We start from the raw sequence: 19,305 nt of genomic DNA, 5'->3' as shown, positions 1-19,305 counted from the left end.
ATACTTGAAATTGCAGAAGTACCATTTCTCCGAGACGTAGAGGCCGATTAGGGCTGAAATTTCAGAAATCGCACCGTTCATGTTATAGAAAAGATTGTGTTGTCGGTTATTTATGGTTATTCCGCTGGCAAGTTTAGAGGGTATGGTGTGTTTTGGTGATATGAATAGCCTATAATATCGCTGGGAAGTAGTATTAGGTTTTCGGTATCAGGAACCACTTTGTGCAATGTGCATTCCCAGATGGATTGCGGCTTTTCATAAATTCCGCAATAGGTTTAAACAGATCGATATATATTTGATTTTTGCCCAGACCTACAAAAACTACATCCGGCCTTTTTTCATAAAATCCGCTCAAATCGAGGAGAATTTTAAATTACAAACCATAGAAAGTTATACGTTATAGCAACTTCAGCCAGACGTGTGGTACTACAGTCGAGTCCACTTATAACAATACCGTTTATAACAATATATCGGATATAACGATGAACAGCTATGGCACCATCAACTTTTTTATTCTGTCTATGGTAAAATAAACCGCTTATTACAATGATACAGTGTCACGATATCAGATATAACGGTTGAATCCGGTTATATTGTGCAGCAAAAGTGCAACAGCGATGACTGTAATGACGCGGATGCGCAGACTACTTAGCTAGTGTCTTCATAGGAGGCCCAATGCGTGACACAGTCCTTCAGGGATTTTCTTTCCGCCAAGGACATTTACCTCAGCTAGGTGAAGCACCTATACGCCAAGAGCGCGGCCTGTAGGGGCGCCACTGAAATCGCCCTAGCGGCCCGTTTCGAAAGCAGCCGTGGGAGGCCGCGTCCCGCTCCCCATTGTCGCCGCTTCTTTTGCGGCACGTTCACGACCGAGATTTAGCGTTTGCGGGGGTTTGAAATCCATGTTGATGTGGAGCAGTCACTCTGTTCCCAAATGGGGTGTGTTTTCGAGAGTGTCAATGTTTATGACGCGATCTTAGTGTGGTGTATTCGGTCTGTATAAGCGCCAGGTGTGCGTCACAGGGCAGCGTCGCGGAACCGGCGTATGATGGAGCCGATTGTAGTTACACTGCCCTGAATTTACCAGCAGTGTCTCCGTAACCACCGGTTCCTCAGATGTTCATGCTACGGGTATACACCACGATGTAAATCAGTTTTGTGCGCTTACATAATCAGCGGAGCACTCATACCTGACACCACGCCAGGTACGTTTGCCAATATTATACCTCTGATATTGATCACCAGCATTTACAAGCTAGTCTGCGTTAATTAAGGAAATATTCAACAAAAGTACAATGGACAACGCATAATTATACTCGGGGATCAGCACACGACAGAGTCGTCTTGTCGTGAGGTGAGCGCCCGCAAACATTCATCTGCTACATATATCCTCTGCGAGCAGCGCAGAGACGGGCTTAGAATACAATCCGCGTCCGCGACTAAATGCTTCTTCGAAATATCGTCATATGGCACAGGGAGCCAGTAGAATAAAGCAGAAACAGAAATCAGAGGGCCTTAGCCCATGCCCCACTCTTCCAACGACCCCTTTCATCGCTTGTTGAACTACCTACACTGTATACTTCCAAAAATGCGTCTGGCGTACGATTAGCTGTTCGTTAAAGTCGAAAAACAAAAGGACAGTGAACGCGAGATTTGTGTGTGTGATTACTAAAACGTTCATTGCTTGATTCCGTCACCCATCTGTACACAGTGTCCCCCTCCTCTTCCCCCACCTATGTTTCGCGAAATAGCAGTGCATTTCGCGTATAGTTGCTCTGGTGAACCCTACCTGGCTTGAGTTTCGACGAACGTCTTTAGCATGTCAGATGCTGCACTGTTTTATTTTTTTTTCATTTCCGTTACAGCTATTATGTTTCTTCCGCACTTGCACAGCATTTATTTTTTCGTGGTTTCATTACCTTGCCTTGGTTCTTGCTATAAGGCGTGTGTGGGCAAATATTTAACGACGCACAGGCTTGAAAACTACTTAACATTTCGCATGGTTTATATTCTTATAAAAGGCATAAGTTATTGTCCGGGATTGGGTAATCATATCCCCGAAACATATTTTTCTGCTATGTTTACATTCGAAACGAAGCCGCATTCGTTGTCCACGACTCCACGCTGCAAAATGAAGTTAACATCTTACTGCGCCAGCATCAGGTCTAAACGAAGCGACAGTAGAATCCATTTGTGCTTGACGTATTTCGAGGTGACAGTGGTGATATGCTGCTACCGTCACCGACGCCCGGAAGAGCGGCGACGAAGTGCGGAGAACCGTGTCCCCGGGTAGCTCTTTTTAAGTGAACTAAACGTACTGTTTGCTTATAGACGGAACCATAACAATTTTTTCTGGGGCGTGGAAAGGCGAAAAGAAGCAAAACAGAACCAAAACAGTTCACGAGCCCCTATCAGCCACGCAGCGCAAATCCCGTCAACGCCGCGGAGAAGCGGTGGCAGGCGGCGCAGCTATCGCGAAGCCGGAAGAGTATAGATGCTCCTGGAAAAGATTTGCGCTGGCTTCAGACGCGGCAAACAAAGGTGACCGACTGTGGCTTGTTTTCCGCAAATTATTTGTAGTACGACCTTGCTGGCATGCGAACAAAAAGTTTTGAGCTCTGTTCATTCCTTTTATTTTGCAACCCGCTTATAACAATTATCGGTTATAACGACGGGATTTCCTTGGCACTTGGTTATTGTTATAAGTGAATTAGACAGCATGGGCTTGAAATTCCTGGAGTTTATCTTTTGGATGCTGGAGGAGCTGAATATATTTAAAGGCGCACCCCTGAGACGTTTAAAAAAGCTAAGACACTAATTTCAGGTATTGGTCACTGCATCGCGGGTCGATTGGGGCATCTAAATATTTTGTTAACATAAATACTTCATAATAATGTGTCAAAAGCTCTTTTACAAGGTTTTCTTCTGACAGCCGTAATTTAATACAAATGTTATCAATTCCTCAATAAAACCTCAGCCGCTAATACATTTGTTCTTCAAAACCTCCAGTGTCAATCACTATCAGTGCTTACGCGCTTGGCATACGTGTTGGCTCCAACTTTTCTTCTTTTTTTTTCATTTCTCTTTTTTTTCCAGTTTTCCCTTTCGCACGTGCAGGATAGCAAACTAGGCTCTAGCCAGGTTAACTTTCCTGCCTTCCTTTTACATCCTTCCTTCCCTGCGTCCTAATTACAAATGCAGCAAAGCCCATTTCAGTGTTTCGTGAAAACAAATAAAAAACAGCGCAATTTGTAAAATTATACCCGTCACAAAGCTTCATAGAAATAAAGTTTCTTGCGTTTCTATAGCTTCGCGACATCGTTTGGATAGCGCGATCTCTTTTCTTTACACTCATACCTTCTGCGGGAGAGCACTTGACCGGCTATTGAGCAGTGGCTGATGATCATAAACTAAATCTGCGACGATAAACGGTCCCATCACCGAAGGTGTACACTTTTTTTTTAGTTCAATAAAACCCAAGTTGCAGTGTTCTTTACCACGCGATTTCTTTTGGAAGCCATGTATTTAAAACGGGCTGGAATTCCTAAGTGTTTACAAAAATCCGTTAAGCTAAATAATACAGGAAACGAGGAACTCAATCTCTGTTATTGCCATTCGCATACGTGCAGGCATCCTAACTACTAGCAGTTAAGAATTGAGTATTTACGATAGAAAAATATTATGCTCATCGAGACTAAAAAAGAATAACACGAAAAAAAAAGAAATACCCATGATTCCCAACCGGGTATGGCTGGGTTTTACCACTGCTAAAGCGATATATCAAGCCCCTTGACATTAACAAAAAAAATAATATTGCCAAATCTTTAGGGAAGAGAGATTGGATTCTTGCGTAATTCTTTATTGAAGGAAGAAATATCTGTGCCTTCAGGACCTTCTTAGTGGGAACGCAACATGCATTAAGGGCAAATTTCAAAATATTTGCCACTAATTGTCTTTATTTGTTTTCTGGTGCCCGATAGGGTGCTGTAGTAAAAACGTATTCGCAAATAATTCTTACAGACATTTTATTTATCCGCAGAGCTGTTTAAGTTCATGGTTGGCATGCTCACGTAGCGAGACAATGCGAAGAAAACAGAAATGCAGGGGTATTGCCCGTGGCATACAAGGGCAAACTACAGCGGAAACCCGAGAGAGAGAGTGGCTGTGATTCCGTATATGCACTGCGTATCCCATCGCCTTAAGAAAATGAAACAACATGTTAACGTGAAAGTTGTTTTCAGCGCTCCTGATAAGTTGCCCCCGCTGGCTAGCAGAACCAGTCCGGTAAAGCGACGTGGGGTCCAATGCGCTGTCAAACACAGGACAAAGTTCGTAGATCGTGTTCAAAATGTAGTATATATAGAATTCGTTTGTCGTGCGGCGCGAGCTACGTGAGACAGACGGGCAGATGCCTGAATGAGCATCTACGCGAGCATGCCAATAATGCGGGTAATGGCAAGGAAGGTTTTTTGGCACAGCATGTCAGCACGTGTAGGGGTTGCACTCCGCAGTTCTTTGGCACCACAGTGGTCGATATAACAAAGGACAAGCAAGCACGCTTAATCAGCGAGGCAGGTTAGGTGGCGCGTGAAAGGAACGACTGCGTAAGCAAACCGTCGGTTGCGCTTACTGACCGTGAACTACATTTTTGCCATTGGGTGCCTGGCGACACTGCCCATTGTGGTTGTCAAAAACTTTTGGCGCGTGTCCGGTGTATTCGCTCTTTTTTGTCAGTATTGTATTGTTTCGTGTTCTTATTGTTCCTGCAAAGGGAAAGCATATATGTTTGCAGTGACGTGAATCAGTTGGAAGTTAGCGCTCCTCCGTGCGAATACTTTTCGTCTCTGTGTGTTTCTCCTTCGCTATATTTGACCACTGGTATCAACGAGCCAGGGAACGAAGAATGATAGATTAATGGTAAGGAAGAAGAAAAGGGAGTCTTTCCTTTCTTTCTTTCTTTCTTCCTTACTTTCTTTTTCTCTTCATTTATTTGCTTATTTATTTATTTATTTATTTGTTTGTTTGTTTCTTTATGCATTTTTCATTTTATTTATTGATTTATTTATTTATTTATTTATTATTTGTCTTTACAAAATAAGGAGGTCATCAGGGTAAAAGCCGTTTTGCAACGGCTTGAGGGTTCCTCTGCCACCCGCGGCAACGACTGGCGCCGATCACAGGCAAGCACATATAGCCGGCATAAACTATTTCAAGAATTATTCCAGAGTACTCGAGAACAATGATCAAAACAACACTTACACAGCTACAACTGCAACTGCAAGTACGATAAATACGGGAAGCAAGTGTACAAGTACAAGCACTAAACAAGTTTACATGCTTTAGTATCAGAGCTTGACATACATCCAACAAATAATAAGATAATTTTCCAGGAATCTGCAAAAAATGCAGGCACATATTGTTCAGGTTATAGAAGGGTAGAATAGATAAAGAAGTACAAGCATATAGGAAACGGGGCAAAAACTGTATGGGAATACCACGAAAAAAATAAAGGAGAAGACAGTTTCATAAAGATGCAATGACAGCAAGAAGTAATAAAAGCACTTTCGTGTTAAGCCGTATATAAATCAGTTAAATAAGCAGTGCTTAGTAATTTCAGCTCTATTCCCTGGCTATCAAACTGATTTAGCAAAAGTGGCAGGTTATTTGCAAGCATTTGCATTCCATAGTTTGTGCGAGATTTTGGAACGTTCCATTTCTCCACTTTTGTGGTTTTCTCAGGCAGTTTGTTATTATGCAAATCAGCTATTTCAGTTAATAATGGATTATTCTACTTAATGCTAGTAGATAACTCTCTGGCTAGCCGTTATTCATAGATATAATGTACTCTCATAATTTTGAACTTCCTAAATAGTTGCGTGGTAGGCTCGGTATATGGCTTGTTTCCAAATATTCTGAGGACTCTTTGCTGGATATTTAGTAGTTTTGTTATATTTGTTTCGGTAGTAGCACCCCGAACTAAATGGCAGTAATTTAGGTAGGAAGCAAATAAGGTAGTATAAACAAGAAGTTAACGGTCTCAGGCAGAAGGTGTCTGTTGCGGTTCAAAATGCCAGTAATTGAGCTCAACCTTTTCAATAGATAATTTAATTGGTCATCCCAGTGCATGGTTGCCGTGAAATAAACACCGAGTATTTTATCCGAACTTACTACTTCTAATTTTGATGACCTGAACAAGACTTCACACTTAAGGAACACTTCTTTTCCTTTAGAATGATAGACAATTGCTTTGTTTTTTGTGGGATTGATATTTATTGATTTTTGGTTGTCGAAATGTCCAGTTTTAACAAAATATTATTAGCTCAAGACCCAATTTTATTACTAGAAAACGCTGAAACAAATATTGTGGTGTAATCTGTGTAGATACTAAATTTTTTCTCATTTGAGATCTGTAAAATATTATTATATAGAGAATAAACAACGGTGGTCTGAATACACTTCCCTGTGGAACCCCTGATATTAGTTTTTTCATGTCTGAATTAAAATATTCATTGAAACCAACTGGTATCTGTGAGACAAACACCTTTGCAACAATTCCAGAGGTATCCCACGAATACCAAAGTGATGAAGTTTTTTTGGAGTATTTATTGATTAATGTACCCAAAAGCCTGGGTAAAATCGACATAAATTCCCATTGTTACCTGCCTCTTTTCAATCTTCCGGAGTATATATTCTTTTTGGTCCAACAACGGCAATTCCGTCGACCTATGTTTTTGAAAACCGTAGTGGGAGGGAGCTACGATATTAGTATTCTTGCAGAAATCGGGTATTCTTTTTAAAATATTCTTTTCTAACCCTTTGGAGAATACAGGAAGGATGTGCCAAGATTAGGGAAGAGGCATGGCTACACGATACCATGTTTCAACTAGGAAAGGGATATGTGGTATAGCGGACCTTGCAGTGAGAATAAATTACAGCCAGTGGAACACTAGAGTAAACTGTGTAAATAAATATATTTAATATAGTACATTGTATATATAAATATAATAAAAATTTGTGTACCTATTATATAATATGGGTGGGAGTACATGGAAGTACACACCGTTAACCCAATAAAGAAATAAATGAACAAAACATGCAATGAAGTGACATCACTCGCGGAGGATAAGCCGCTAAGTCTTCTATTTCTGCGAAGCTTCCAGGAAAAAAATGTTTTAACAACCAACCACTTTTAGAAGCCAAAACGCTCTCACGCCACGTTAACGACAATAGCATGCGATAACTTCACGAGGGAGATTATTCTCCCACAGGGGCATATGTAGATTCTAGAAATGACATTCACAGACAACCGTACACTGAAACTGGGCACTTTATTGGGGCACAAAAATAATTATCGATTTAAGGCACTGACAACCACCAAAAAATGTAGACCCATTTGTATTAGGGACACTAAGCTGATGGCGTAATTACTACCCTCGCGCTGCATTGCAGCTGCCTCGGCAATCTCCCACATGTAGTGCTTGCTGTGCCGAAATACCACATTGCATTCGAGAAACAGCTGCGTGTACTCGACCTCGTGACAACGAATGACTAATTTTCCACGTAGGAACGAGGATATTTCCCCGTGTAATAGGTATAGGACTCCCCGCTTTGCCCCCGTGGGCGTTCACTCTGAACTAGGTTTATTTTGACAAAAAATAAAGAATACATTCGTGGTTGACTCGCACGTGCTTTTTTCCGGATCGACAGACGCACATCAATCTATTTCTGAGATAGCGGGAACAGCCGGCACAGTAAAATGAATGTAAGTGGATCTCATTTCAATGTCGAGTTGCAGGAGTTGCACAGCACACGTGGCGAGGCTGCAATTGAGGAAATATATTATTAATAGCATACAGGCGCACTAAATTAAAAAAAAAAAGTCCTCGAATACTTTTAGGTGCGTTCCGAGTGGCCATCAAACTCCCGCTTATGAAATGGCGCAGCCAGTGTTGCCATGGCTGGGCGTCAGACATCCGCTAAAAAACAATGAGAAATCCGCCAGATGCCGCTAGATTCTAAAACATATCCGCTAAATTTCCCGCTAGGGCCTATTTTATTTAAAAAAAACAGTACAATTTTGTATGACAAATACCTTTATTATTCTTAAAAGCTCCCCAAAACTACGAGAGCTGAAATAACATATAAAAGAGTCTCACCAAGGAGTCTAACTAAAACACTCGAGGCCTCAGTGCTGTGGTGGTCGTCATTTGTCAACCTCATCACAGATGAGGTTTAACGTTATAATTGTTCACGCTGATGAAAAAAAAAGAACTCACAGTTCAACGAAAAACACATCGAGTTCTTCATCACCGCTGTCATCGTCTCACACCCTCTCCATAGGCCCGCTGATACTTGTTGAGGAACCAGAAAGGTGACTTGGTTGCACATACGTTGCAGATATCCCGATTGCACTAACAACAGCCGCGGGAAGTTCGTAATGAAAACAACGTTTCTGGTGTTATTTAAGTCCCGCTCTTACGACGAGGATGGTGTTTGTTGTTTCAGGCTTCAGCTTGTTCCTCAGCTTGGATTTTACTATGTTAAGCTGACTATACGTCATCTCTACTTCGGCATTTGAATACGGCAGCACAAGCATCGACATGGCAAATCCGGCCAGCTCGGCGAACGGGCTTTCGCCGCAGGCGTCCTTATAGGAGTGAGCTTCACACCAGAACGACTGCGTGGACGATATTTGCTTGCAGTCCAGGAGGGTGATTTTGCTCCACTGGTTTTGAATTTTGTTCGATTGCCTCAGAGCCGTTTTTAAACCTCACGGATTTGTTTGTCTGAGATAGGCGGAGCAAGTGAACAGGAGCCCTCCTACCCTCTGAAGTTAAGCAATTTCTGCATTTTTAAAGGACACGCAAATGGTTTCTTGCACGGCGATTTTGAATCGGTGGACTGCGTGAGGTATCCGCCAGAAATCCGCTATGTATGAAAATGGCCCGTCAAAAAATCAACCCATTAACCGCTAGAGTAACTTCTCCCCCGTCAGAATAAAATGAAATTCGGCAGATTTAGCGGAAAATCCGCTAAATTGGCATCCCCGGGCGCAGCAACGTACAAATGTCTGCTGGAAAAACCCTGGAAAAACACTGGAAGGACATATGGGCTGTACGCGTTGCCATTGTTAAGCCAAAAATTTTTTAGTATGACCGATAGGGCTCTCTCAAATAAAAAACGTGCATTTCCACGTAGACTGGTTGGTCGAACGAAAATTTCTGATAACATACATGGGCACACGGCGCGTCCGTCATACTGGGCTTTCCTTCTGTCAAAGCGGTTACTTGAGATTGCGAAAAAACACTTCTAGATTAGACGATACACGCATCCACAATGATGAGAGAGTATAATAGAACAGCTTAATGTAATAAACCACTGTTACGAATCGGCCAGCGCTGCAGTACTTCCCCGCATCACTCCTCGGCTGTGCGGCGAAGCCACTACGTGCCCCTTTGAAAACAGGCGCCACCATGTCGGTGACAAGTTGCGACAAGCCGCGTCAGACGCTTCGCTTTCAGCGCATTTCAAAACTTCGGCGGCTGCCAGCGATGCTCGTCTCCACGCTCTTCAAGGACACAGAGGCCCAGCGAACTCAGCGGAGTCCTCCTCTCTCCCCTCTCTCGGACTCAACGTGCGCCGAGGCTACGAGCTCTGGAAAGAGCGTTGTGTGTGTCGGTGACGTTCGTGGCGTGTTCCAGCTTGTTGGCGTTTTGACCGTTACCGCTTTTGGGTATAAATAGACCCCCGCAAGCGTTGTAAACCATTCCTGTTTGAGCAGCGAATCGATGCTGTCGCTCTGCTCGAGTCCTGTATTGTAACCTCGCCCGTCGGGGCATTGTTCTTTGGCTTCGGCTCACCTCTCGCTATGAAGTAAACAGTTACGTTGGCCTCTCAGCTCTGGACCTCTTCCCGGCTGCAGTCGGCTTCCCGGTTGCAACAACTGGTTGGCAGCGTTGGGATGGCAACTTCGTAACACCTGGAGCCAGCGGTGCGAGATCCAACACCAAGGACGTCAAGGCGGCTTCGGACTTCGCAGAATTCACCGCGGTCAAGGATGAGTGCGGCACTTTTCTTCACTGAGTTTTACAAGGCTTCTGAGGATAGCTGGTAGGGCGTGTATTTTTGTCGCGTGGGTTATTCGCGCAAAACATTGTTGGAGCAGTGGGAAAGCAGTACTCTAGACCGGCCATGAATTTGATGGCGTTGAAAAAACGCAGTTGTTGGAGCTTGCAAAAGAGTTACGCTTGGATGTTACGGACGTGCTGAGAAAGCCAGAGCTGATACAGGCTATACTCGCTGTTGGGGCTGACGATGAGGAGCTGTCGGAATGCATTGAGCTGATCAATGGCAGCGGGACCGCGAAACGTCAGGCTGCTGAGGCAGAGGCTGAGCGCCAGCGTGAGGAACGCGAGAAAAGAAAGCGAGAACAAGAGCTCGAAAGGCAGAAACAAGAACAGAAACGCGAGGAAAGAAAGCGCAAAGAGGAACGCGAGGAAAGAAAGCGAGAAGAGGAACGCGAGGAAAGAAAATGACAGCACGAGGCAAAGATGCGATGGTACGACCTCGAACTCGAGCGCCTCGAACAGGAAAGAAAGAGGCTCGACTGAGAGAGACTCCAACGGGAGAACAAGAAGCGAGAGCACGAAATTCAACTCGAGCAGGAAGAAGTGAAGCCCAAGTTAGAATTGTTGCTCGAAAAAGACCTCGTTGTCGAGGAAAGCACCGTGCCAGCGGTTCCAGTAGCAGACGCTCGGGAGCGCGAGTCGGAGGCGACGGTTGCGGCCCAACAGCGCGGGAAGGTTGCTGAGAGAGATAACGACAGCGCATTAGCTCAGACTGTCTGCAGAGGCGGCAGAGGGCAGTGCGTGTCCACTGAGTGCGATAATGTGCCGGCGTTTGTTTTGGAGATCTCGGCGGAGTGTTTAGATGGTTCAAATTCGCGGGAGCCCTTGAAAGCGGCTACCGGTCAGAACATGAACATTTCGCGAGATAGCGACGTTTCGCTAGAGTGCGTAAACCATGAGGTAACCGAGAGGCCGCACGAGTCCGCTGAAACGGAGGTTCCTTCGGACGGTAGTGCAGAAAAGAGCGACGTGGTGGGTAAGCCTGCAGTCGAGGCAGGAAACGGTTTGCAGGGTTCATTTGGGAGTCGTGACGATCTCGGCACTGAGCAAGCCGATTCCGCCCTGCCACGAGCTCAGGTAGCAGACCTCGAGCAACGGCCAGTCGAGCTCGTAGAGATTCAGGTGTCTGGGGCGGCTGAGCCGTCTTTTGAGACAGGGCAGCCTGGATGTAGTGTAGTCTTGGCAGTGAGAAAAGAGAACGGGGACGCGCTTCGGTGTTCGCGTGCTGAGGCTGTCGCCGAAAGCGCGAGGGGCGATGAGGTGGTGACTGTTCGAAGCTACCAGGTGTCTAATGAGCACGTCGTGCCCTTGTCACTCCCAGCTGATGCTCCCGACGATGGGCCAACATCGGCTGAGCTGGTTGAGAATTCGGTGTCGCCTGTGGCTGAGCCAAAGTCGGGAACCGACCAGCCTAGAGAAGAGAACATGAACGCGTTTCGATGTTCGCTTGCCGAACGCATTCGCGAAAAGGCGAGCAACGAGGAGAGAGAAAAAAATTCCGCGCGTACTTGTGGCGCGTGTTTCAGTGCGGGCACGCGAAGGGGCAAAGTCGTGAGCTCGCATCGTGCCAAGGGAACGCCGCCTCCAAGAAGGAGTGCGCGCCTCTCGTTTGAACACTGGAAAATGTCGCTCGCTCATTCGCGCGCTCGACATTTGTCGAAAAGAACGGCCGGTGTCCTTTCACGCGGTCGCACCAGTCGCTTTAAGGAAGCAGGCGCACCTAAAGTGCGGTACAAATTGGGGAAAGCTCGGAGCAATGACGAGAGCTCAAATCGCAGCTCTCTGCGCGAGAAGTGGCCTGTAGACGCCTGACTTTCTCAATTTCATTATTTTTCCTGGCGCAGGTTTCGCCCTTTATGATTACATTTCTTTTTGTGTGGGTCATTTCCAATCACGCGAAATGTCAGCTTTCACGTTTTTCACTTGTTTAAGTACTGCTGGGCAAAAATATAACCAGAGTAGTTAGTTATTCGCGTACTTTTTCGCAACTAAAAGACTGGTAAAGCTTCAGTGTGGACTTGTCTTCGCACTTGCCGGCGATGCGGTTGTATCTTCCTGTGTTGTTCTGTTGCTTGCCTGACCAAGCCAGGGACGTTTTTGGGGCGCCACTACTCGTCCAGTGACCCGCCTGTTGAAGCTCCAGCAGGGTGTCATACAGCCCAGGCCTGGAGTCGAGCGTCTGCCGAGAACTTCACTTCGACAGCATCCCTCCGGACAACGGTTGAAGACCCTTATCCATCGGGATCTCGGACCCCCGGCGGAGAAGCTGTTACGATCGGACAGCGCCACAGTACTTCCCCGCATCACTCCTCGGCTGTGCGGCGAAGCCACTACGTGTGCCTTTGAAAACAGGCGCCATCATGTCGGTGACAAGTTGCGACAAGCCGCGTCAGACGCTTCGCTTTCAGCGCATTTGAAAACTTCGGCGGCTGCCGGCAATGCTCGTCTCCACGCTCTTCAAGGACACAGAGGTCCCGCGAACTCAGCGGAATCCTCCTCTCTCCCCTCTCTCGGACTCAACGTGCGCCGAGGCTACGAACTCTGGAAAGAGCGTTGTGTGTGTCGGTGACGTTCGTGGCGTGTTCCAGCTTGTTGGCGTTTTGACCGTTACCGCTTTTGGGTATAAATAGACCCCCACAAGCGTTGTAAACCATTCCTGTTTGAGCAGAGAATCGATGCTGTCGCTCTGCTCGAGTCCTGTATAGTAACCTCGCCCGTCGGGGCATTTGTTCTTTGGCTTCGGCTCACCTCTCGCTATGAAGTAAACAGTTGCGTCAGCCTACGGCTTCTGGACTTCTTCACGGCTGCAACAGCGGCTGGCCGCTCGCATAATACACGCTGCCACTCATATGTCGGGGGCCACGGAGCTCGGATCGGGTGCCCCCACTCGGTTGCAACACCACCTATGGGTATACAGTTCGTCCTTTTGTAGAAGCATTAGCGTAGCGAGCGAAAAATCGTAGTATGGATTCGGTTTTTGTTTGTGATTTGCGACTTCGAAAGTGGGACGGTAACTCGACGCAACTTCAGTGAAAGATGAACGGAATTTTAGCTTTCGCGCTTCTTTCAACTTTCTTTTCGAAGGGCTGGTAATGTATACCTTCTATCAAGCAAGGACATATTATTTTTAGCAAAGGCTGAGTTGTATTATTTCTGGCGCGCAATGAGCACGAATTGACCCTTTTTGCTGTAAATAAAGAGACTGGCACTGACTAGAGCAATCCGATGTTTTTATAGAAGTAAGCGAAATACTATAATATTATACATGAACAAGGCCAGACAGTACTGCACTACATCAAAAGACAAATTTGGGTGAATTTAAGCTATTCCATGGTGCAAATAAATACTATCGAACTTACAAATTTTTACGCGAAGGTTTTAAGCTTTGTGATAGAATTTTATTTTTGAATTCTTGAAGAAAATTAAGATCAGGAGCGCATTGGAAAGAAAACGTGCAATGTTCTTCAGTATTGTTACGAATCAGCCTGCCGTAGTGCTTTGTGCAGCAGTCCTCGGCTGTGTGGCAAAACCTCCATAACGTGCGCCTTGCGAGCAGGGCTCCCTGTCGAAGACTCACGCCTGCAGCCGACGGATCCAAACAAGACGTTACATGTGTGGGATCACTGGCTCCTGCTGGATCGCTAGCCGACGCAACACGCTGAGACTTGTCCGAAGAACGCGGAAGCCGTTGCGGAGACGTCCTCTCGCCCCTCTCCCGGACTCAGCGCGCGCCGTGACTACCGGCCACTCACGAATTCTGGAAAGAGTGTTGTGTATGTCTGTGCCGTTCGTGTGGTGTGCAAAATCTAGAGAACGCTTGTTTGACTGTTGGCACTTTGGGTGTAAATACCACCCCTCCAAGCGCGGTAGTTCATTCCTGTTTGAGCAGTGAATCAATGGTGTCACTCCGCTGGAGTCCTGTACTGTAAGCTCGCCCATCGGGGATTGTTCTTTGGCTTCGGCGCATATCTCGCCATGCAGTAAACAAGTTACGTTTGCCTTTGGCTTCTGGTCTTCTACAAAGCAGCAACATTGGCTGGCCGCTCGCTTCACCACGCTACCTCACGCATGTCGGAGGCGACGGAGCTCTGCTCGGGTACGCTCTGCCGTATGGAACAACTGGTTGGCAGTGATCGGATGGCAACTTCACAACACCTGAAGCCAGTGGGGCGAAAGCCAACACCACGGACATCAAGGCGGCTTCGTACTTCGCAGAATTCACGGTGGTTGGGCGTGGGTTATTCGCGCAAAACATTTTTGAGCATTGGGAAAGCAGCACTCTAGACCGGCCATGAATTTGAAGGAGTTGAAAAAACCGCAGTTGTTGGAGCCTGCTAAAGTTTTGCGCTTGGATGTTTCGGACGCGCTGAGAAAGCCAGAGCTAATGCAGGCCATACTCACTGTTGGGGCTGACGATGATGAGCTGTCAGAGTGCATTGAGCTGTTCAACGACAGGGTGACCGCTAAACGTCAGCGTGCAGTGACTGAGAGCCAGCGTGAGGAACGCTAGGACAGAAAACGAGAACAGGAACAAATGGAAAAGAGACGAGAGCATGAGAAACTTCTACTCAAGCAGGAGGAAAGAAAGCGACTGCATGAGCTGGAAATGAAGCGTCTAGAGGTGGAGGCGTGTCGACCTAGGCGTTAGAGTGACAGCAGCGCTGAGTTTGTGGCGACTGAGTGACTTACGTTGTGAATGAGTCACCTAATGCGACTCTACAAGGTAGGACTTTTTTGGTCAATTTTGAGAGTACGTGTGAGAGGGCCCAGTTCAGCCGAGACTTATGGCCGCGAAAGCTGCTTATGCTTTTGCCAGGTGAGGCATCTGACGTGATGGCGCGCTTGCAGAAGGAGGAGCTTGAGGACTACGAGAAAGTCAAGTCGAGACTCCTGCGTAAGTATAGGCTGTCGGCAGAGGCGTTTCGCCAGAAATTCCACGAAGCCGAGAAAGTTAAGGGTGAGTCGTATTCGGAGATCGCCTATAATCTGAGGGCTAACGTGAAAGAGGGGCTCACAGCTCAAAGAAGCAAAGGGTTTCGTAGAGCACGACAAGGTAGTTGAGTGCTTCGGTCTCGAACAGTTTTACCGCCGACTACCGGAGAACCTGTGGCTTTGGGAGCAAGAGAGGCCAGGGGTAAATACTGTGGATCATGCAGCTCAAGTAGCCGACGAGTTCGTCGCACGTCGAGGTGTGCAGGGGCCGAATGACGGCCAAAAAGAGTTCAGGCTGAAGCCTGATAAGTCAGGGCCAAAAGGCAAAATTCCCCAGGAAGACGGTGGAGCTAGCAAAGTTGTTTTCTCGGATAGTGAAACTGACCGAGAAAATGAAAAGAGCGCAGACGCAGAGGAGCAGCGCCGAAAGAAAGGTTTTGAAGCGCGCAAACAGGCTGCGTGTTACAACTGCGGCGAGACAGGGCATTTCTCTGCGAGTTGAAAGACGGGCAAATTTTTCTTTCACGTGCTAGTCCAGAGTGAGGACAGCAGGCAATTTTTGGAGCCGTACGTATGTGAGCCCGTGGTCAACGGTAAACTGTGCCGAGTTCTGCGCAACTCCGCGGCGACGGTAGACATGGCCCAGCCTTCCAATGTTGAACCAGATCAGCTGACGGGACAGAGTGTTTGGTTGAAGTAGGCCGTAGCAGCACGAAACGTGTGCCTGCCGATGACTAAAGTCAGCATCGCGAGTCCACTGGGTGAACTTGTCATGCAGGTAACGGTATACACACAACTTCTTCCAGATTACAGGTACCGTCAGGTCTCTTTAATATGGACGCCTCCGTTATCCCCAAAAATCATTCATAATGTGAATCGTTCATACTAACGAATTAAGGTCAAGAACACAAACATTAAGGAATAATCATTCAAGGAAATACCATGGTTTATTCAGCCAAAAAACGAGGAGATGTGGTTTTGCACTAATGCCTTCGATCCTACTGTAGTGTCTAGAAAGTGCACCACGTCCGCTTCTTAAAGTGCGCGTTCTGCGTGTCCCTCCTGTTCAATGTATGCAATACCGTCTCCAAGCCACGGCGACCTCCACGTCGAGTGGCGGTCAGTCTGTCTTCTTCATCCGCTGCGTATGTCGGCGAAAAGGTCTCGATCCGGCGACAAGCTCCTTTTTCAGTTGAGCGGAAAGCTCAGTTCGTTTACGTTTAACCCCAGCCATTGCCGCCGCCGAAACGACCACATGTGGTGTTGGTTGTGTGGTGGTAGCGTTGCGTCCGTGTCGGCATTCCCTTCGGTGTTTCCGAAAGAGGTCACCGACGGCAGAAAACAATCCGATGCGATGGGATACCCGCTTGATCCCGGAACCGAAGACGCGCGACAGCATCACGTGAGAGACTGCGAGCACACGAGGGGCGCAAAAGGTCCCTTCCGCATCGAAAAAGAACAGTAGTCGTACGTCGCTTAAAGGGGAACAAATGCATCGATGTTTGTCCACATCAGTCATTTTTCTATTTTGTTCTTTTTACACCCGCGTCCATAATAACTAGACAGAAAGGCCTGTAACTACCCGTTTCGTACCCAAAATAGCCGTCCTTATTCCGGACTGCGGGTTTCCATGTTAAAGTGCAGAATTGCGACGTGAGAGACCAGTCGCCGGAAATTTCGTCCATATTGCGGGGTATCCCTAGTAACGTGTCTATATTAACGAGACATGACGGTACCTATTCTCGAACAGGTGTGATCATCATTGTCGCGAACAGGGTCAGATTTTCGAAGCGGTTCCACGCAAACTATCAGCGGAGCTCGCTGCGAAAGGCTCAAGTAAGGGCAGTGTCGCCACCTGTGCGAGGAACGGCGAGACTCAGGCAGATAGCAAAGATGGGACATTACCGGGATCCCACGACAGAGGACAGCGTACGTCCACTGAGAGCGGAGATGTGTCAGCGTCGTGTTAGGAGTGATCTGCTTCACGGGTGGCCTTGAAAACAGCTTCCGACCCGAAAGCGCGCAGTTCGCAAGCTAACGACGTTCCACGGGAAAGCCTAAACCGTGACGTTAGCTAAAGGAGGCAACATGAGTACGTTGAAACGATCGGTGTTTCTCCGGACGCGAGTTCAGAACCAAGCAACGCTGTGGCAGAGCCGTCAGTCGAGACACTGAACGATTTTCTCGGTGCAGCTACACGTTAGGACCGTGCCACAACTGAACGAGCCGTTAGCGTTCCACTTTCAACTCAGACACTCGATGACGAGCAACGGCCACCCGAGCTAGTAGCGATTCCGATGTCGCCTGGTGTTGAGCTGTCTTCAGAGATCGGGCAGTTTGTACCTAGTGTAGCCTTGGCAGCCGGAAAAGAGAACAAAAACACCCTTCAGTGTTCACTTACCGACGGTGTCAGAAAAATGTGCCGCAAGCATTCTAGTGTGCGCCTGCCGTGTGCCAGCGCCGCAAGCCCGTTTTGCGCCGGGTCTCAGTGTTCCTCGGAGCATCCGAGAACTAAAGCGCACGCCTTGCTCGAGCGGTGGAAATTAGAGAAGTTCTTTCTGCGCGCTCGAGATAAGTCCCTAAAGAAGGCTGATGTCCTCTCGACCGGTCGCAGCAGCTTTCAGAGAACGGGCGCACCTAAAGTGCGATTCCAAAAAAGGAAAGCTCAGGGATATGATGAGAGCTCAAATCGCAGCTCTCAGCGCGAGAAATAGCTTGTAGACACCTCACTTCTTCAATTTCATTGTTTTTCCTGGAGCAGGTTTCGCACTTTACGACTACATGTTTTTGTGTGGGACATTCACCTTTCATGTTTGTGTGCTTGTCTAAAGTACTTCTGTGCTTAAACAATACTAGTGCAGGGACTTAGAGTATTTTATCGCAATAAAAGCCTGGATGAGCTTCAGTGTGGATTTGTCTTCGCACTTGCCGGTGATGCAGTTGTGTCTTTCTGTGTTGTTCTGTTGCTTGCCTGACCAATCCAGATACGTTCTTGGTTGGTCACTATTCATCCAGTGACCGGCCCGATGAAGCTCCAGCATGGCGTCGTACAGCCTAGGCCTGAAGTCGAGCCTCTGGTGAGCACTTTGGTTGGAAAGCATCCGTTCGGACAACGGTTGCAGACCCTTATTAATCGAGATCTCGGAGCCCCGGCGGAGAAGCTGTTACGAATCAGCCTACCGCCTTGCTTTGTGCAACACTCCTCAGCTGTGTGGCGAAGCCTCTACTACGTGCGCCTTTCGAGAAGGCCTCCCTGTCGGTGACACTACGCTTGCAGCTGACGGATCCAAACAAGGCAATACATTATGAGACCTTTGGAAAGCGCAACCCTGAAAAAATGCGAGACGAAGAAAGGAAATACAGGACGAGCGCTTACTCCCAACTAAATTTTAATCAGAAAAGACAGAACATAGACCCTCGCTGTCGTCACACCGCGCATGCGTCACCTATATTGAGATGGGAACAACCCAAAAACCACAAACAATCGTAAGACCAACAAAAAAAACAAACACCTACCTCATCAACTGCCACAGGGTGTACAACTCAATGACAACCAAGATACGCAATCTCTTTATATGTAGTCTAAAGCAACAGATGCCTGACTAACAGAATCATCCCCTCTCCGGGTTATCTGGAACGCTTCAGCTACTTCTCTCGTCAACTGCCGAATATGCCTGAACACTGTCTTGGTATCGCAGAAAAGTGGCCTGCAACCACCACGATGCCTTTTCTGATTAACTTTAGTTGTTAGTAAGTACTCGTCCTGTGTTCCCTTTCTTCGTCTCGCGTTTTTCCAGTGTTGCACTTTCCGAAGGTTTAATATTGCAATTTCACCAACCAGCCCAACTCGCTATTCTGCTGAAGACGTTACATGTCTGGAATCGCAGGTTCCTCGCTACCGGCGTGGTTCAAACTTCGGCGGCAGCCGACGCAACACGCTGAGACTAGTCCGAACGACGCGGAAGCCGTTGTGGAGACGCCCTCTCGCCCTTCTCCCGGACTCAGCGCGCGCCGTTACTACCGGCAGCTCACGAATTCTGGAAAGAAGGTTGTGTGTGTCTGTGCCGTTCGAGTGGTGTGCACAATCTAGAGAACGCTTCTTTGACCGTTGGCACTTTGGGTATAAATACGACCCCTCCAAGCGCTGTAGTTCATTCCTGTTTGAGCAGTGAATCAATGCTGTCACTCTGCTGGAGTCCTGTACTGTGAGCTCGCCCGTCGGGGCATTGTTCTTTGGCTTCGGCTC

This window comes from Haemaphysalis longicornis, unplaced genomic scaffold (genome assembly GCF_048455015.1).
Source record: "Haemaphysalis longicornis isolate Haplotype H1 unplaced genomic scaffold, Haemaphysalis longicornis Haplotype H1 scaffold_6, whole genome shotgun sequence".
NCBI lineage: Eukaryota > Metazoa > Arthropoda > Arachnida > Ixodida > Ixodidae > Haemaphysalis > Haemaphysalis longicornis.
This window is presented reverse-complemented; position numbering follows the sequence as displayed.